A 20,250-nucleotide genomic window follows, 5' to 3' on the forward strand; every position below is an offset into this window, starting at 1 on the left:
CTATCTTATCTACGGTTGAGACGTGACTATCTACGCAGAGAGTGAACGTTGCTTTTCTACGTTAAAACGCATCAAGACGTTTTTAAGAAATACTATGGGAGAGGACAGGTTCTGTGCTTTAGTTATGTTAACTATGGAGAAATCTTTAATTCGAACGATCACAACTTTCAACGAGCAAGTGATCGATCATTTCGCAAAATCTAAGGCCAGAAGAATCGATTTACTTTTTAAATCCGCATAAAAATGTAAGTTTTTATTTATTTTAGGTTTTGAGTTTAAGTAGTTTTTTGATATACTGGCTGTTATAATTACATATTATATCATACTATTTATCTGATTTATTTGACAATTAGTAATGAAGACTTGTTCCTTTTACTTATTTCATATTTACTTGTCAAATAAAGATCCGCTTAAATTTAAACAACATATTGCAAAATAAGTTATGAGAAACCAATACAGATGATGGAATAAGAAATTATTTAAAATGGGATTTGTAGGTCTTGTTTTTCCAAAAAAATCTTAAACCACCGGATATGACCTCCCCCTTCACTTACAGACCAGCCGCCACTGTTCAGACTATTACCCCTATGCGCGCCAATGACAAATATAAAATTCTTAATTGTATGTTAAAAATTGCACAACAACTACCTCTTAATACTAGCCAAATTTTATTACAATGGTGCCAGTAGTTTCGGCAAAATCGTAAAAAATGTGTAAAATTTTTTATTAAACAAACCCCAATTATTTTTTAGTTTTTTACGTATTCTAGTGACGGTTTTACCTTGTTTGGAAAATATGTATAAAATTGTATCAAAAAACGAAAGAAAAACCCAAAAAAATGCGGTTTTTATTTTTAAAGCTCCGTTTCACCAATTTTAAAAATTTGAAAAAATTCAGGGTGAAATATTATGCAATGCACGTTATATATTTTTTTCGTGAAAACGAATGTCTTAGTTATTTTTTTATACTCATTTAAAATTTTAGAATCGTTCTAAAATTTAAATTTCCCGCCAAAAATAAAAAAAAACTTTTTCGTGCATAACTTTTTAAATCTTACAACTTTTTTATTTAAAGTTTTTCGTTAGTTCTCGATGCGGCTGAGATAAAAAATAAAAACATAAAAACCCTAATTAGGCTCTAGATGGGTCACATGACCACCTAGGGGGCTAAAAATTTCAGAAAGTGAATTTCACTACATATGCTAAACGGTGACCTATGTGGAATTCGAATCGAGTTAAGGGGACTTTTCATCATCTTGGCCAGCTAGACCCTTTGTCATACACGTAGCTAACATGTCAACGAAAAAAATTGAAATTTTCTCGCAGGGAGCGAGTTTCCCTTCTCGAGGGTGAAAAAACATTCGTTCAAAATAAGTCCTTCAAATACTACGTCCACTTTCAAGATAAGCTAAGACGCCTGAACGGTGGGTTTATCGTGTCATCTCAGCTTGTCTTGTCATTTATTAGAAAATAATTAAAATGGATTATAAACTAATTTCTAACCAATGACAAGCTGCGACGACACGACACACCCACCTATAAATACCAGGCGTCTGAAACTGGCGTTTTAACTTACCTTGGAAGTGAACGAAGTATAATTCCAAGTAACTTTTGTTTTATAGAGTTTTTTCACTAGTCAGTACTTTTTGAGTTATTTGTGAGTGAATCTGTTCATTTTTCTCCAAAAAAAAAAACACGTTTTTAGACGATTTTTTGCAAACAGCTCAAATGGTAAGTATTTTATTGAAAAAAACATGCTTAGCAAAAATGTAGCTTATAAAAAAATAAAAAAAATGGTCTATGTATGAACTCTGTAGACCCAGTAGAAGCAGAGTGGTAGCTAAGAAAAGTAGGTTCTTATTCTTTAAAGTCCAAATCTATCTAATATTTCAACGTGAAATGTGAAATAACCAAAAAATGAAGCTCTTTTCGGGGAAAACTCATCACAATTTTTTAAAGTGTTTAAAACAGCTTAATTTTTGTTTTTAAAGAAGTTTTCAGCATCAAAATTAAGCAAGTCACGCTCAATGTTAAGTTGGTCCATTTTTTTTGGTAAAAAAAAATCGTGAAAATCACTCAATAATTAATTAGGTATCATCCCAAATGAAATTAATCGTTACCGCTTCACGAGTTACTTTACTTTTGTATGTATTGTTTATTGTTTAATAAACATATATAATAATAAATATGATCCATAAGTTTCATTGTTTCAAAGTGCTTATTTTGGAAAAAATCTGGTTTTAGAGTTATTTGTTTTTTATTTTGAAAATATAACTTTTTTTAAGTAGGTACCGCAATAACTTAAAAATTATTAGTGATACCAAAAATCTCAAACAGTAAAAATGTAGGATTTGCTTTTCTGAATATTTTGGATTTTTTGTTTTTCTGTAAGACAAAAATTGGTTAAGATATGGCTGTTCAACATTTATATACACTCGTGATTACTGACTCGTTCAAGCATTTTCAACTTTCACAAATAAGCACTTTAAACCGATGAAACTTACAGATCACATATAAGCAACATATACCCACGTAAAGTAACTTGTAAAGCAGTATAACGATCGCTTTTATTTGGGATGCTAATTAGGGGATAATTTTCAAGATTTTTTTTTAAAGAGACCACCTTTATTTTGAGCGGAACTTGCTTACTTTTGATGCTAGAAACTTTTTTTAAAACAAAAATATAGCTTATTTTACACACTTGAAAAATGTGTTGATGAATTATCCCGAAAAGTGCTCAATTATTTTTTGGTTATTTTACGTTAAAATATTCAATTTGGACTTTGAAAATATGACTACAAACTTCATACATACACCATTTTTTCAATTTTGTATAAGCTATATAATTTTTAAGACTTTCGATAAAATTCTTATTTTAAGTTATTTGCGAAAAACCGTCTAAAAGCGTGTTTTTTTTTATTGAAAAATGAACATATTCACTCGCACATAACTCGAAAAGTATTGACTTGTTGAAAAAACTATAAAACTAAAGTTGCTTAGAATTAATCAGTTTATCCACTTCTGGACTTTGAACATATGTATTTTCACCCCCCGAGAAGGGGTGATACTCACCCCAGGACAAAAGTACACATCGGCACAATATCACTTTTTTTTGTTGACATGTTAACACGTATATGCCAAATTTCATGTCAATCCAAATGGTTCTTTAAAATTTGTAGGTTTTGAAATATTTTACCGTGAGTGAATGGGCTGTTTGGTAAACTTTAAAATTTATTCCCCATGAAACGAAGCCGAAAAAGCACTTGAAAAATCGAAAAAATAATGGGGGCTATTTTTCAACTGGGCTTTCTTGAATATACTTTCTCGTTAAAATGCGATTCAATATATTTTACATGTTTGATTTTATTAACATAAGTTGTTGATAAGGCTCTAAGATTTCTTAATTTCCTCTTAAATGTGTTCATTTTTTATATCATAAAATAAGACAGAGATTAGAAACAATCCACTTTTACAATTTATTGCAGATTATATGGCTAACCGTACGAGGGTATGAAAAAATGTAGATGGCAACCATCCCCGCAGACTGCAGACTTTTTATCGGCCGATAGTTAGGTCGGCTTCTTAATCAGTACAGAGAGGTACCTATGCATATGCGCACATTACACCGATTCAGTATCGGCCGATAAATAAGTTTGATGGGCTTCCCGATTGCCTTCAAACTAATTTGTCGGCCAACTATCGGCCGACGGTTTAATCAGTATTGGCTAACTAGGACTTGCGCACACACGCCGATTATTTTATCGGCCGATAGTTCAATTCTCTCCTAGTTTTGGTGTCCCTTACTCGTGCCGAGCGAATATATTTCTGTCTAATTCACTATCGTTAATTGTAGAAACCTGGGTGGTCCAATTAGCATGACTAGTTCATTCAGAAGCACTACAACTATTAGTAAATAGCATCAAGTCAGTATAAAATATGGACTACAAATGAACGTTAAGAAAACCAAGTTCATGATTATTTCTAAGCAACACACAGTAGGAAGGCTAGATATCGAGGGAAAACAAGTAGACAGAGTGAATAACTAAACGACCAAGGTAGAGAAATCAGGACACGCATCGAAATTGCAAGAAAAGCATTTATAAAAATGAAAAAATGTTTCTTAATCGAGACCTTCCTCTAGAGCTGAAAATGATGGAATGGAATGGAAAGCTGGACACTAAAGGTATACAACATAAAGAAGTTAGAGGCATTTGAGATGTGATGCTATAAAAGGATTTTTAAAATACCATGGATCCAACGAGTTACGAATGCAGAAGTTTTAAAAAGGCTACCAAAGGATTGCGAGGTGATAAAGAACATCAAAACAAGAAAGCTGGAATATTTGGGCCACATTACTAGAGGTGCGAAATATGAGGTATTAAGGCTCATAATGCATTGCAAAGATCGATTAAGGGGAAAAGATCCATAGGTAGAAGAAGAATTTCCTGGCTCAGAAACTTAAGAGAGTGGTATAGTTGCAGCTCAGTAGATCTTTGCAGAGCAGTCGCCAATAAGGTACGGATAGCTGTGATGATAGCCAACCCCGATAGGAGAAAGAACTACAAGAAGAAGAAGTTCATTGAAGCTGGCTATGATCATCCGATAAAAGGCGAAAAACTTTTTTGGGTAATCAAATAATTTAGAATAAATTGTGTAGAATTTTCCACTAAATAATCTATCACTCAGAATAGGGTTTTTCATTCACAGTCATTTGTTTCGAGCTTCTGTCATATGTCACATAATATTAATACAGGGTGCGGCAAAAGTCAGTTCCCGCTATATGTAGTTTCATGCATAAGCGCGATAAGTACATGCTAACAATCGGCCTCGTATAACAGGTATTCCCTACTGTTTGTAGGGTTAACCTTGAGTTTCGTTCATCTGCCTGTCGCGTGTTGCTGTTCGTTGTGAATGTCGGTGCGTTGTTAGTAACGAGTTAAACATGCAGGCGGGAGGCAAGCACACGAAATAAGAACTCATTTTTCTTTTGCGATTTCTTTTTATGGGGTCTACTGAAGAATAGTGTGTATGCTAGGCGACCGCAAACTCTCCCACAGTTGAAGACAATTATTGAGGAAGAATTTGAACACATCCGTCAGAACAAGACAATCCTCAACCGAACATGCCGTAGCGTTGCGAGCTGTTGTGAATGTTGTATCGAGGAAGATGGACACCAGTTCGAACATAAAGCTAGATTTTTATATGCACCTTTGTAACCCAAATTTACGACCCAATTATACGTTTTGGATTTTCATTTTCCGATATTTTTCGATTGTGCAAATCGGGGAACTGACTTTTGCCGCACCCTGTATATCTACGTCATACGTTATTGGCATATAGTATTTCAGCGAAAGCAGACCAGAGACTGAATTAGAAATAGTCACACTGCAGAATGATTTGTGTTTGAAGAGCGTTGCCGGAAAAGCAAATTTTTGGTGTTTAGTGTCCAAACAGAAATACACAATCCTAGTCAATGTAGCTTTGAAAATTGGTGCCCTGTTTTGTTCCACCTACCTTTGTGAATCAACGTTTTCAAACATGAAGTTCATTAAAAACAAATACAGAAGCCGACTAACGGATGAACATTTGGACTCGTGTATTAGACTAGGAATAACAAACTACCAACCGGATGTTAAAAAAATATCAGACATGATGGACTGTCAATCCTCCCATTAAAACAAAATATGTATGTATTTTTTTTCACCATGTTTAGTTTTTATTTCCTGTTCTCTTAAGTGTAGGTACGTCTATAATAAAGGTTTTTAAAACAAGGTAGATCTTTGGTGCTTGAGATTTTTTTAGTAGCTCTTTCCTGTAGTGTGGTTGCCGACCCCTGGCATATACCAATGATACAAACCAAAGACGTATGACGTAGATATATTAATAATATGTGACACATGACAGAAGCTCGAAACAAATGACAATCGATGAAAAGTCCTATTCAGCATCATGAACAGCTGGGCCCAGAGCACGCAAAATAGAATTCTATTTTGGTGACGTCACAAAATAGAATTTCATAATGGAAGAATCGACGGTTGCTAAGCAACCTGACGTCACTAAAATATAATTATATTTTGCGTGCTCCCACTGTTGTTTCATCCATCGTCGGAAGTAAGCCTCCCTTAGGCGAATCCATTCATTTCTGTTTGTTGTTTTTTGCATCCATGTGTGGCCAGACATTCACTTGATGTCATCAGGCCATCTTTTTTGAGGTCTGCCTCTACTTCTCTTGCTTGTCCTTGGTCGCCATTCAATAATTCGCTTCATCCAACGGTTGTTTTCCATTCTTCCTATGTGTCCAACCATGTTTCATTTTAACATGGCAATCTTCTGGATCACATCTGTTAGTTTTTATCCTCTTCTTATTTATTCCATTGTGAATGGAATGCACTCAATACTGTCGGAATCTCTTCTTGGTTTTCATCATCCATTGTATGAGAGCGATAATAACATTTCTGGATAATTTTTGCATTGTGTGACTACTCACTTGAATGGTCAAATACGAACTTTAGTACTAAATCGTTCGAGAATAGTTGGTCTACAGTTGTCTAGTCTGTGCCCCTTCACCAATCCGACTGTTTAGTTGGCTCAATATGCGCACTAACAGCCCAACCCGACCAAACTATCGGCCGATAAAAAGTCTGCAGTCTGCGGGGGCTCTTAGCTTAGTCCACACCAATAGACTCATTGCGCGATTTTGGTCGACGGCGACGTGTCTCAGGATGTCTCAGTAGACAGATGTCTCTACAGCGTTTTTCAGACATGCGATTCAGTGTACGAAGGATAAGGCCAATGCAAACTAAATGAGAATTTTCTTGATAACATTACGCTCTTCATGACAGCTTCCGTGAAAGGTACTATTAGGCAGGTACTTGTAGAGGATTATCGCTGTTAACTGCTGTAAAATGTTAAAGGAGGATATATTTATGATAATTCACAAAATGGTAAAACCGCTTGTAATCTACAACCATACTGATTCTAACGTTTGAAACGCAGTGTAGACCAATCTCGGACAACCAAAGTGTCCGAGTTGTGGGACCAAAAATCGCATGTCTAAAGTCTCCCGATTGAAATGGAGGACTTGATGTAACGTTGAGACACAACAAGTTCGTAGTGAGTTACCTCGCGTCTATAGACGAGATATGCCCCACTCCAATGATGTTCCGTCTAAAAAAATTAACAAAATACTGATCATTCAGCAATGCATATTTCCTAGATTTATATTTACCTATGGTTCTATTGGTCGTAATAAACTTTACACAACAAGCTATAGTAAACTGAATCATACATTTTGTTTGATTACATTACCAATACTAATCCAATAAAAAAATTATAATAATTACACTTTTATAAAAAATAACTTTTTTATAATAAAACCTTTTTATTATTTATAGGAAAGAATATAAAATATTTTAACGATAAACGATTTAACGATTAGATGCTTAAAATTCCAAAAATTACACTCTAATAAAAAAGTACTTTTTATAATATCACGGTTGTGTTATTGTACATATAGGACACAACATGTTTGGAAACAATAATTAACTTATAAAATATGAATTTTTAGCAGATGTATTAACTGTTATTTATAATTATGATTCCAAAAATTACACTAGTATTAAATATAATTTTTTTAAATACCACGGTTGTTTAAAATGGTATAATATATAACTTTAAGTATATAAACTTTTAATTATTTATTAAAACAATTAAAAAAAGATACGCAACAGCCGGGTTCCAACTGGGGACCTCTCGATCTGCAGTCTAATGCCATTGAGGCACCATCAATTTGTAGATATTGATTTATTAACGTACAGTGGAACCCCGATAAGTCGGCCCCGATAATCCAGAAGTCCGGCTAACCCGGACCGATTTTTATCAGACAAACATTTCAACAATAAAAATGTATGTAATATAATATTTGAGAGATAATTTGCATTTGTGTAATTCGAACAATGCGATAGTAAAAATGAGTCAAGGCACACAATGATCATCGAAAACAGCAGGCACCTGTAGTATCCCTTTATGTATTTCAAAATGTCTTAGCATTTTTTAAAATAGACTAAAAGGCTATTTAAAAAATTATTTTTTAAACAATGGTCTTAGTCTGTATTGTGTGTAATATAGTCTTGTATTGCTAGATTCCGTTCTGTAATAGTGCTTCAGATAGATTTGTGTTTGCGTGTATTTTTGTCTACTTAATGGCAACAAAACGTAAAAATGTTGTAGTGACAATGGAAAAGAAAGTAGAAGCATTAGGTAGGATTGATTAAGGCGAATCTTTAAAAACAATTGCAGATTGCAGCATCATATGGTGTCGGTACATCTACAGTATTGGATTGGAAGAAAAATAGAACTAAAATCCAAGAATTTTGTTTCAAAATGATAATAAAAGACAAGTTTCATGTTATTTCAATTAAAACAGAGTTTATTTGTAAGTATACCGTATTTTATTAATTTTTACCATATTTTCCGGCTAACCCGGATTTTCGATAACCCGGATCGGCCGCGGTCCCCATTAATCCGAGTTATCGAGGTTCCACTGTACTTTAAAAGATCATTGCATTAGTCACATTTTTAAAGTAGTTTGAAATTTAAAAAAAAAATAGATTTATCCATACAGTGTGATTGGTCAGTGAGGTAAAGCTTTGTAGATCCGTTAATCCGTTATAAGTAATAGATAGTAATAAAATTTAATAACAAAAATCGTAGCCAACTTTTATTACAGATTGATAATCAGTAATCGTAAATTGTAAGTTTTACACAATTATTCAGTCATGGCTTACTTAAAATTGGGAAAGATTTAGACCCGTAATTATTAATAATTTTGCTCTGAAAAATGAAAATATCTCGAAAACTAATAAATTTACACAGGGAATGTTATACAAAAATTATAGTATGGTAATGGTACTTTTCGATAATGATATAACATACAGGGTGTTCTATTTAAAATTACTGAGAAAATAATGTACTTGCGTTTTGACTCACCCTGTATTCAATATGAAGAAAATTAGCAACACAATTATTTACGAAAATTTTGACAATAAATAAAAAAATAAGACGTCAATAAACCATTGACCTTGTGCTTGCTTTTATACAGGTAGTTAAACTTGTTACGATTTTCATATAAAATTGGTTATAACTTTGTAAATACCCCGTATAACATACCAAACCTTTATTGGAAAAGTTACGAAGATTTCGAATATAAAATAAAATACATGGTGTTCTATTTAAAAAAACATAAGTTTGGTCTGCCACTATGTTATCGAACACCCTGTAACACTTTTACTAATTTTGTAATATGAAACTCAAAGTTCGCTACAATTTTTGTTATTAAGTTTTATCGTCATACATTACTATAACGGAGCTATGGGGCTTCATCCCACTAATTATTAATCACCCTGTATAATAGTAGTAAAATATTGCATTGTTAGCTAGTTCTAAGCTATCCTGAAAATTTCAGGTGTCTAGGTGGCCTAGAACTATTTTTAAAATGGATTACAAAATTTGCGGAGTCCGTGACACCAACCAACCCAAGTATATAAAAAGGTTTTAAAAATGGAACAGGTTTGTTGATTTTGTCTGGATTTACATACAAATTTAATAATAAAAGTTTCATTTCGGTACTTTTTTATCTTTGAATGGGGTATTATTATAAAAGTTTCATTTCGGTACTTTTATTATTAAATATGTATGTAAATCCAGACAAAGTCAACAAACCTGTTCCATTTTTATAATTTTTTTATTGGATTAGTATTGGTAATGTAATCAAACAAAATGTATGATTCAGTTTACTATAGCCTAACTCAAATACACCTAAAGGGTAAATTTTTTCTTCAAAATTAACAAAAAATAATGGTTGTTGGCGAAGATGAGACTCAAAAATTAACATCACAATGTGTACGCTAGACGAGACAAAGATAGCTATCTCTAGACCAGCGGTTTCCAACAGGCGGTAAGAGTATTTTAAAAAACTAAGAAAAGAGTTTTCTAAGTTTTGAGAAAACAGGATACAGGAATTTTACTACAGAATTATTAGATTATTTTTAATTTCATTCCTTTATGTAGGCTAATTTAAATAAATAATTTTAAAAGCAATATAATGATCTGTTTTGTTTACACAAACCTAATGGTTTAAGAGCTAGTGAACCCTCCGAGTAACGGTCTTCCTGTAAAGCTAGAAATTTGTATAGTGATAATTCATAGCACACCAAGGCTAAAAACCATGACCTGGCAGGCATCAGCCCTGCACGTGTATCTACCAGGTGAATCGAAAAATGCATAGTTAAGGGGAAAAAACTTTCTCCTGTAAAGTTTAAATTCAAGTATGTGTTTGAGTAAGTCATTTAGAAGAAATGTGTATAATGACAGACTATTCTGAACAGCATAAGACCTTGCCAGGCGAGGGGAAAGATTAGGCTTTTTTCCTAAAATTATTTTTTTTTGCATCGAACAAGGTTTTTTTATATTTTTTGAATCATTCCCAACAGAAAGGTCTAAGTGATTTTTCTCTTAGGTTAATAGTTTTTGACATATTAAGAGACTAAAAATTTAAAAATTGCGAAAACATCCATTTTAACCCTGAATCGGACATTTAACTGAAAATTTCAATGTTGCCAAGGTAAGTAGATATTCTTTAAGCATCGATTGATGAAGTCCCGAAGAGTTTTTTGCAATACAATATCGAAAACCCCTTTGTTTTTTAATTGCTAATTAAGCGGGCGCGACACTGTAGTATAAGTGAGGACGTTTGAGTTTGCATAAATTTATTATCTCGAGAATGGGTAAATTTGAAGAGAAATCCTCAGACAGGTCGAATTTTATTTTTAATTTAGGACTTTTTGGCATACCTATATACAATACTAGCGACGTCATCCATCTGGGCGTGATGACGTAATCGATGATTTTTTAAATGGGAGTAGGGGTTGTGTGATAGCTCATTTGAAAGATTATTTAATTCTCTATTCAGTAATATAAACAATAACACAATTATTTATACAGGGTGTACAAAAACAATTTTTTTATTAAATTAATTTACGCAAAAAGAAGAAAAATTTTTTGCACACCCTGTATAAATAATTATGTTAACGTTTATATTGCTGACTAGAGAATTAAATAACCTTTCAAATGAGCTATCACACGACCCCTACCCTTATTTAAAAAAATCATCGATTACGTCATCACACCCAGATGGATGACGTCACTAGTATTACATATATGCCAAAAAGTCCTAATTTAAAAATAAAAATCGAACTGTCTAAGGATTTCTCTTCAAATTTGCCCATTCTCGAGATAATGAATTTATGCAAACTCAAACGTCCTCACTTATACTACAGTGTCGCGCCCGCTTGATTAGCAATTAAAAACAAAGGGGTTTTCAATATTATATTGCAAAACACTCTTGGGGATTTCATCAATCGATGTTTAAAGAATATCTACCTACCTTGGCAACATTGAAATTTTCAGTTAACTGTCCGATTCAGGGTTAAGAACGGCTGATTTCGCAATTTTAAATTTTTAATCGCTTATATGTCAAAAACTATTAACCTTAGAGAAAAGTCATTAAAGACCTTTCCTGTTGGGAATGATTTAAAAAATCTAAAAAACTTTGTTCGATGCAAAAAAAATAATTTTAGGAAAAAACCCTAATCTTTCCCTTCGCCTGGCAAGCTCTTATGCTGTTCAGAATTGCCTGTCATTGTACACATTTCTCCTAAATGACTTACTCAAACACATACTTAAATTTAAACTTTACAGGAGAAAGTTTTTTTCCCTTAACTATGCACTTTTCGATTCACCTGGTAGATACACGTACAGGGCTGATGCTTGCCAGGTCATGGTTTTTAGCCTTGGTGTGCTATGAATTGTCACAATACAATTTTCTAGCCTTACAGGAAGACCGTTACTTGGAGGGTTCACTAGGTCTTAGACTATAATAGCCTATTATTAAAGTAAAGTGCGGCCCTCACCCAGACCAAAAGTTTCTAGTTTGGCCACAATACCTTGTAAGCTAGAAACCCCTGCTCTAGATCATGTCTATGTCTCAAGTTTAGACCGTCACGAAACCGTTTCGAGATCGTCGCGCAAAGTGGTCTACAAGTGAGTACGAGGCTTAATAAGTATCACAATCAAACGTTCCAGAAATCCTTGAGGGATCGGTACTCACCTGAGGGATCGCAGACGTAAGGATACCATAAGCATCTCTTTGTAAAGAGAGTGAAGTCGATTTTACTAATAATGAAGTCACTGAAGGTGGATATGAGCCATTACCTCCGATTTTCATGAAAATTGGTGAGTGATTAGAGGATACCTCAAGGAACAAAAGTGACAAGGCGCCAACTTGCACTTTTACCCTGGGGGTGGATGCTACTACCCCTTGCTGGAAAATTTCGGATTTAAGGATTAAATCAATATTTTGAGTTATTAAAAATCGAATATTTTAATTTTTCGTGCAAAAAAAATGCATGTTTAAAAGCCGATTTTCATAAATAACTCAAAATCTATAAGGTTTTTACAAAAAAGTTATGATTACCAAAATTAAAAATAATAAAAAATCGAGTACCTACCTATGTAAATTCCTTTCTTGAAAAACCTTTGAACGTATATTTTTTTCGGCGAGTACTCAAAAATCTAAGCTATTTAAGCTTATGATGGAAAAACGATGCATTTTATGGCATATACGTACTAAACATTTCTCAAAGCACTCAGAAATATCTATCCAATGAGCTACTGAAGACGTTGATAGCATAAAAATATATACTCCAAAAATTTTTCAAAATTTATGCTCAAAATGTTTTTACAAAAAATGTTATTGTTTTTTTAGAATAAGGCGTTAAGAGCAAACAGTAGCGATCAACAGGTAGCAACAAACGTGTTCCAAGATTGCGGCTCTAATTTTGAATATTTTATCGAGATATTTGGCACACATATTCTTAATATAATAAAGAATGGCGGTACAGAGCCCAATTTGAGAAATATGTTACTATGTGTATATAAACGTCACTGTCAGTGTCTAATTACCGACGCACTGTTGCCTCACTTTTGAAAGTTCGCAGAACTTTCGCAATCTTGGACCGCGTTTGTTGCTACCTGTTGATCGCTACTGTGTGCTCTTAATATATTTATGATATCAGATTAATCTAAAACATTTTAAAACATTTCAAGGGCTATAAAATTGTATTAAATTTAATATTTTAGATCTCTTATTTTTTTTAAGATAAAAGGTTAAAGGGCCCCGGCTACATGAATTTCTCAGTAGAATTTAGGCTTTAAACATTTCGATCTTGGGTATTTTTTATCCTACAAAAATAGTAAAAAAATAAAATATTTGTTAAAAAAAAATTAAAATTTGGCACTGTGTCATATTTTACGTATATCGATTATTTTTTGAGTTATTATCAAAAGAAAATGAAAATTATGAAAATTTATAAAATACTGATTTTTTAAATCATAGGTATATACCAATATTTTTTAAATGTGCTTTCTAAACCGGTCAAAATCTTTGAGGTCATTACTTATGCTAAAATAAATAATAAGGTCTTATTGGGAGTACTTATTATAAATTTTAATTTTTGTGGAAATGCCGTATGTTTTATTTTTCACTTTTTCCTCAAAAATTCGAAAGAGGGGACCAACTTTATTTTGAGTGTAACTCGCTTAGTTTTGTTGATATATACTTTTATAAAAAAAGCAAAGCTTTTCTTTGGAATTTGACAAATAAGAACGTATTTTTCATGAGCTCTGGTGCTGTTTCGAACTGTGCTTTTATACTCTGGGCTAATTAGCAAAATTCATGGAAAAGTTGTTTACCAGCAATTTTATTGCTGGAATCGAATTATAAGATCCTAAATATTAATAATATACAGTTGAGTCCGGGAATCTTTACCCGTGCGTCATCCGCAGATAGTGTGCTACTTTTTTTTATAAACAAAATGGCGCCGACAAATCGTATTTTTTTCAATTATTGCTCTATAGCTCCGAAGATTTTAACTTTACAACAAAAACACCCAAATAAAAATTTACCGCAATTAAATTCTGCATAGAGATATGTTTTTCCCGATTTGCTCCGACGAAAATTTTCCTCGGAAAATACGGGTTTTCCCAACAAAAACTCTAATTTTCAAATAAAGTTTTAGGTAATTATTAATCAATAATTAAATAACTTAGTGACATCAAAGCTTTCTTGGTGTAGATTGTAATTCCAAAAGCGGGTGAAAATTAAACGAATATTTTAGCAACAATTCAATTGTTAATTTACAATTTACGATCGCAATAATAACCAAAATAATCATGATACATTGATCAAACTTATAAAGATTATAAAGATGAGATGCTTATTTAAGATGAAACAGTAGCGATCAACAGGTAGCCAAAACGCGTTCCAAGATTGCGGCTGTAATTTTGAATATTCTTTCGAGATATTTGGCACACGTATTCGTAATATAATAAAGAATGGCGGTACAGAGCCCAATTTGAAAAGTATATTAATATGTGGAAGTTACTCTGTAATTAAATACAATATTAAAAAAACGAGCCTGTACCGCCATTAAGAAGAACAAAAAATACACTTTCTTCAAATAAACTATTTTATCCGACGCCTAGATTTTGTGTCATTTTGGAACTACTAAAATTTTTCATTTCATTAGTAGTTCCAAAATGACACAAAATCTAGGCATCGGATAAAAAAGTTTATTTGAAGAAAGTGTATTTTTTTGTTCTGCTTAATGGCGGTACAGGCTCGTTTTTTTAATATTTTATTTAATTACAGAGTAATTTCCACATATTAATATATTTTTCAAATTGGGCTCTGTACCGCCATTCTTTATTATATTACGAATACGTGTGCCAAATATCTAGAAAAAATATTCAAAATTACAGCCGCAATCTTGGAACGCGTTTTGGCTACCTGTTGATCGCTACTGTATCACCTTAATATTTTATTGAGAAAATATAAATTTTTCGTTTTTTGCATAATCTTTAGATTTTGAAAAAAAAAATAGTTATAATACGCTGGTCTAATTAGTAAAGTACAAAAAAAGGTTATTTACCAGCAATTTTCAGGAATATTATTTACCAGGAATATCATGCTCCTATATATTAATAATATAGGTATTCAAAGTCCGCAGATAGTGTGCTACTTTTTTATTAACAAAATGGCGCCCCAAATCGTGTTTTTTTTCAATTATTGGTCTATAACTCCGAAGATTTTAACTTGACACCAAAAACACTCAAATAAAAATTCACCCCAATTTAATTCTACATAGAGGCATGTTTTTCCCGATTTGCTCCGACGAAAATTTACCTCGGAAAATGTAAGTTTTCCCAACAAAATCTCGAATTTTCAAATAAATTTTTTGGACAAGTAATTATTTATCAATAATTAAATAACTGGGTGAAATAAAAGCTTTCTTGGTATAGATTATAACTTCAGAAGTCGGTGAAAATTAAACGAATATTTTAGCAACAATTTAATTAACAATTTACAGTCGCAATAACAACCAAAATAATCATGAGACATTGATCAAACTTAGAAAGATTATAAAGATGTGATGCCTATTTAATATTTTGTCGACAAAATATAAATTTTTCATTTTTTTGCATAGTCTTTAAATGTTAAAAAAAAATAGTTATAAACAAATTAACATTTCTCAGAAATTGTTTATTATATTCTAATTTAAAAAAAAAAATTAAAATGCGTATTTCAAAGGTCTTGAAAATTAATGTTTAAAAATTTTTTCCAACCATTTGCAAAAAAGTTATGAAACAGCAAAGTAAATATACGATTGCTCCATTGTTTGTAATTTGTTTTAATTGTTTCAAAGCTTAAAAGTGAGTATGTGGTACAATCTAATTACTCACAAAGAATATTAAATATTAGTTCAATGGTTATATTTTAATCAAAGATTAAAAATACTTTTTTTTGTAATTTTTAGCGCGAAAGTAAGCTTGATACAGAGCCGGAGCTAAAATGTTCACTCGAAGCGACTGACACGCAGCATGCATAATACTATAATTTTATTTATTAAGTGTACGTCGCGCGGCGGCCGAGTGAAAATTTTAGCTACAGTACTGTATTAGTCTACTTTCGCGCGTGTAAATTACAAAAAAATATATTTATAATCTTTAATTAAAATATAACCATTAAACTAATAATCGATATTTTTCGTAAATAATTAGGTTGTACTTTAAACTCACTTTTACGCTTTGAAAGAATTTTAAAAAATTATAAACAACGTATTAATCGTATGTTTATTTTGCTTTTTCATAACTTTTTTGCAAATGGTTGCAAAAAGTTTTAAAGCATTAATTTTCAGACGAAGTAGTTTTCAATCCTAATAGTAAATTATTAATATTGAGAATATTAAAAATATTACTAAAAGATTTTTAAATTGAAAACTTATTGGTACACTTTCCTGGTGACACCTCCAAGATTTCTACAATTTGCAAGTCAAATGGAGGCTGCAGTGAAGACGAGAGGAAAGGAATTCTACACTATGCAATTCACATCCCCCGTCTGCAGCTGGTAAAGTTCCAACGGAAAAATGCACCTAGTTACTCTACGGAGTAATACGATTATAAAATAAAAATGTATACCATTTTTATTCAGTTGCAATGCGAAGGCAAAACAATCTTACTTTTCAATTAGAATACGGAGTGCAGTCCAGTCCCTTGAATCGCGATTTTCGGCTCTTATTGGAGCCTTCATCGGAAGGAACGTAGGCACTGTTCTCCATATTTTAACTGATTCGTATCGAGAGGTTTTCCCACCCATTGCAACTGAAGTGATGATAGTAGGTGGCTAGCGCCATCTGGCATTGAAAGACGAAGTAGTTTTCAATCCTAATAGTAAATTATTAATATTGAAAATATTAAAAATATTACTAAAAGATTTTTAAATTGAAATTGAAAACTTATTGGTACACTTTCCTGGTGACACCTCCAAGACTTCTACGCTGAAGGCTCCAATAAGAGCCGAAAATCGCGATTCAAGGGACTGGACTGCACTCCGTATTCTAATTGAAAAGTAAGATTGTTTTGCCTTCGCATTGCAACTGAATAAAAATGTAATACATTTTTATTTTATAATCGTATTACTCCGTAGAGTAACTAGGTGCATTTTTCCGTTGGAACTTTACCAGCTGCAGACGGGGGATGTGAATTGCATAGTGTAGAATTCCTTCCCTCTCGTCTTCACTGCAGCCTCCATTTGACTTGCAAATTGTAGAAGTCTTGGAGGTGTCACCAGGAAAGTGTACCAATAAGTTTTCAATTTAAAAATCTTTTAGTAATATTTTTAATATTTTCAATATTAATAATTTACTATTAGGATTGAAAACTACTTCGTCTTTCAATGCCAGATGGCGCTAGCCACCTACTATCATCACTTCAGTTGCAATGGGTGGGAAAACCTCTCGATACGAATCAGTTAAAATATGGAGAACAGTGCCTACGTTCCTTCCGATGAAGGCTCCAATAAGAGCCGAAAATCGCGATTCAAGGGACTGGACTGCACTCCGTATTCTAATTGAAAAGTAAGATTGTTTTGCCTTCGCATTGCAACTGAATAAAAATGGTATACATTTTTATTTCATTAATTTTCAATATATTTAAAATACGCATTTTAACTATTTTTTTAAATTAAAATATAATAAAAACTTTCTGAGAAACTTTAATTTGTTTATAACTATTTTTTTTAAACATTTAAAGATTATGCAAAAAAATAAAAAAATAATATTTTGTCGATCAAATGTTAAATAGGCATCTCATCTTTATAAGATTTCAAAGTTTGATCAGTGTATCATAATTATTTTGGTTTTTATTGCGACCGTAAATTATTAATTAACAATTGAATTGTTGCTAAAATATTCGTTCAATTTTCGCCAGCTTCTGGAACTATAATCTAAACCAAGAAGGCTTTTAAGTCACCAAATTATTTAATTATTGGTAGATAATTACTTATCTAAAACTTTATTTGAAAATTAAAGATTTTGTTGGGAAAACCCGCATTTTCCGAGGAAAATTTTCGTCGGAGCAGATCGGGAAAAACATATCTTTATGCAGAATTTAATTGCGGTGAATTTTTATTAAAGTGTTTTTGTTGTAAAGTTAAAATCTTCGGAGTTATAGAGCAATAATTGAAAAAAACACGATTTTCGGGCGCCATTTTGTTTATAAAAAAAGTAGCACCCTATCTGCGGACTTTGGATACCTATATTATTAATATATATAATCATCATAAGCTTCGATTCCTGCAATAAAATTGCTGGTAAATAACTTTGCCCAAAAATGGCCTATTCTCCGATAATCAGCCCAGACTATTACTGGGTCTATAGGTTTCATGAATACACCATTTTTTTTTCGTTTTTTTTTATAAGTTACATTTTTGCTAAGAATATTTTTTTCGATAAATTACTTTTTGAGTTATTTGCGAAAAATCCGAAAACGTATTTTTTTTTTGTTAAAATATACATTTTTACTCGCAAATAACTCGAAAAATATTGACTGAACAGAAGTTGCTTAAAATTAGTCAATTTATCACCCCGAGAAGGGGTGACTTTCACCCCCCAAGTAAAAACAACCAAGGGCACAAGTCCAACTTTGAAGTGGAGGGTAAGTAGAACCTGAATCCAAATTTTCAAGCAAGTCCGTCGTGACGCTGAAAATTACACTCCAAACGGTCATTTACTCGGCTACCTGGGTAGGTCATTTACTCGGCTAAAACACCTGGGGAGAGACGCTTAACCAGGACAAGTCATATATGGATAGATATACAGTGATGAGCGCGCTAATAACCGGCAAAATAGCTCAAAAGATGGAAAAAGTAACACAATGCGAAACAAAAAGAGATGAAGCTAGTGGAGATGGAAATTATCGTTATAAACGTATAAATTAACATTACATTACATAGTTTCCCACCTTTAGACATATCAGAGGAGTATGACAACTGTCACTTTGACATTAGAATTTTATAAAATACTCCTGTCACAGACGTCTAAAGGTGCGAAACTATGTAATGTAATGTTAATTTATACGTTTATAACGATCATTTCCATCTCCACTAGTTTCATCTCTTTTTGTTTCGCAATTTATTATGTTTTCCATCTTTTGCGCTATTTTGCCGGTTATTAGCGCACTCATCACTGTATATAGGGGAGTGCATATAGATTTTCACTTCGGAAAAAATCAAACAAGATAGAACTTTTTGTAATTTCATTAAGAAATTGTTAGTAAACAACGTATCAAAAAGTTCTATTCGAGAAGTGGGTGCTTCATTTTTTATTAAACAAATGAACTACGAAGTTTGATGTTTTTTTTTAAATAACTCCGAAAATATAAATTTTAGAACAAAACTGACTTGACCATTGAAAAATTCAGAAAATTTTACAAAAAAACCTTATATAAAGAATTTTTTAAAATTAAATCTGTATCTTCTATAATTTTTTATTTATAACGCTAAAGTCACTCTTCTCACAAACATTGGCGCACTGTAAACTAGCGTACGGCGAAGTGCACGGTTGAGTTATTTTAATGTAATTCTTTAACTAATGGATCAAATGAAATTTTACAAATTGAACCTAAAAGAAGAATAATTAAGCTATCTTATGGTTATTATAAAAAGAAATAAAATGTATGGGCATAAGTACGGTGGGGCGGAAAGTGAGCTTTACATCAATTTTGTTTAAAAATTATTTAAAAATGTGTAACTAATACAACTTTTCTTATAAAACCCTCAATTTTGCACAACTTACCTTTCAAGCATCGTACTAAATGATGTTTCATTAAAAAAATCTCAAAAATTTAATTCAAATGATATGACGTCTTAAAAAATGTAATTTTTGAAATCTTCGTAGTTTTATAGAATTGCCACCACTTTAAGACGGTATTACTCAAGTTTGAACAAATCTATTACAGTTTTATAAGTGCTTTTTTAAAGCTTAGGATGTTATCTTTAAAATGCACTAAATTATTTTACTTTAGAAATGAAATAGACTATTTCTTTTTGAGAAAATTAAGAAAGATAACAAAAATGTAATACAAAAATGAAAATTACCAGCTAAAAAAATGTTTATATAAAGTGATCAAAACCTTTTTCTGTAAAACTTACCTAAAATACATTTAATAATAAACTTCAACAATAATAAATGTTCAGCAAAAAAATTTTTTTAGCTCTTATACAGTATGTCTGCGTAACTTGGAACCTATTGATAACTTTTTTATTATCAGTTTTACGAAAAAAAGTTATTTTTTATAA

The sequence above is a fragment of the Diabrotica virgifera genome, chromosome 2, assembly GCF_917563875.1.
Source record: "Diabrotica virgifera virgifera chromosome 2, PGI_DIABVI_V3a".
Taxonomy (NCBI): domain Eukaryota; kingdom Metazoa; phylum Arthropoda; class Insecta; order Coleoptera; family Chrysomelidae; genus Diabrotica; species Diabrotica virgifera.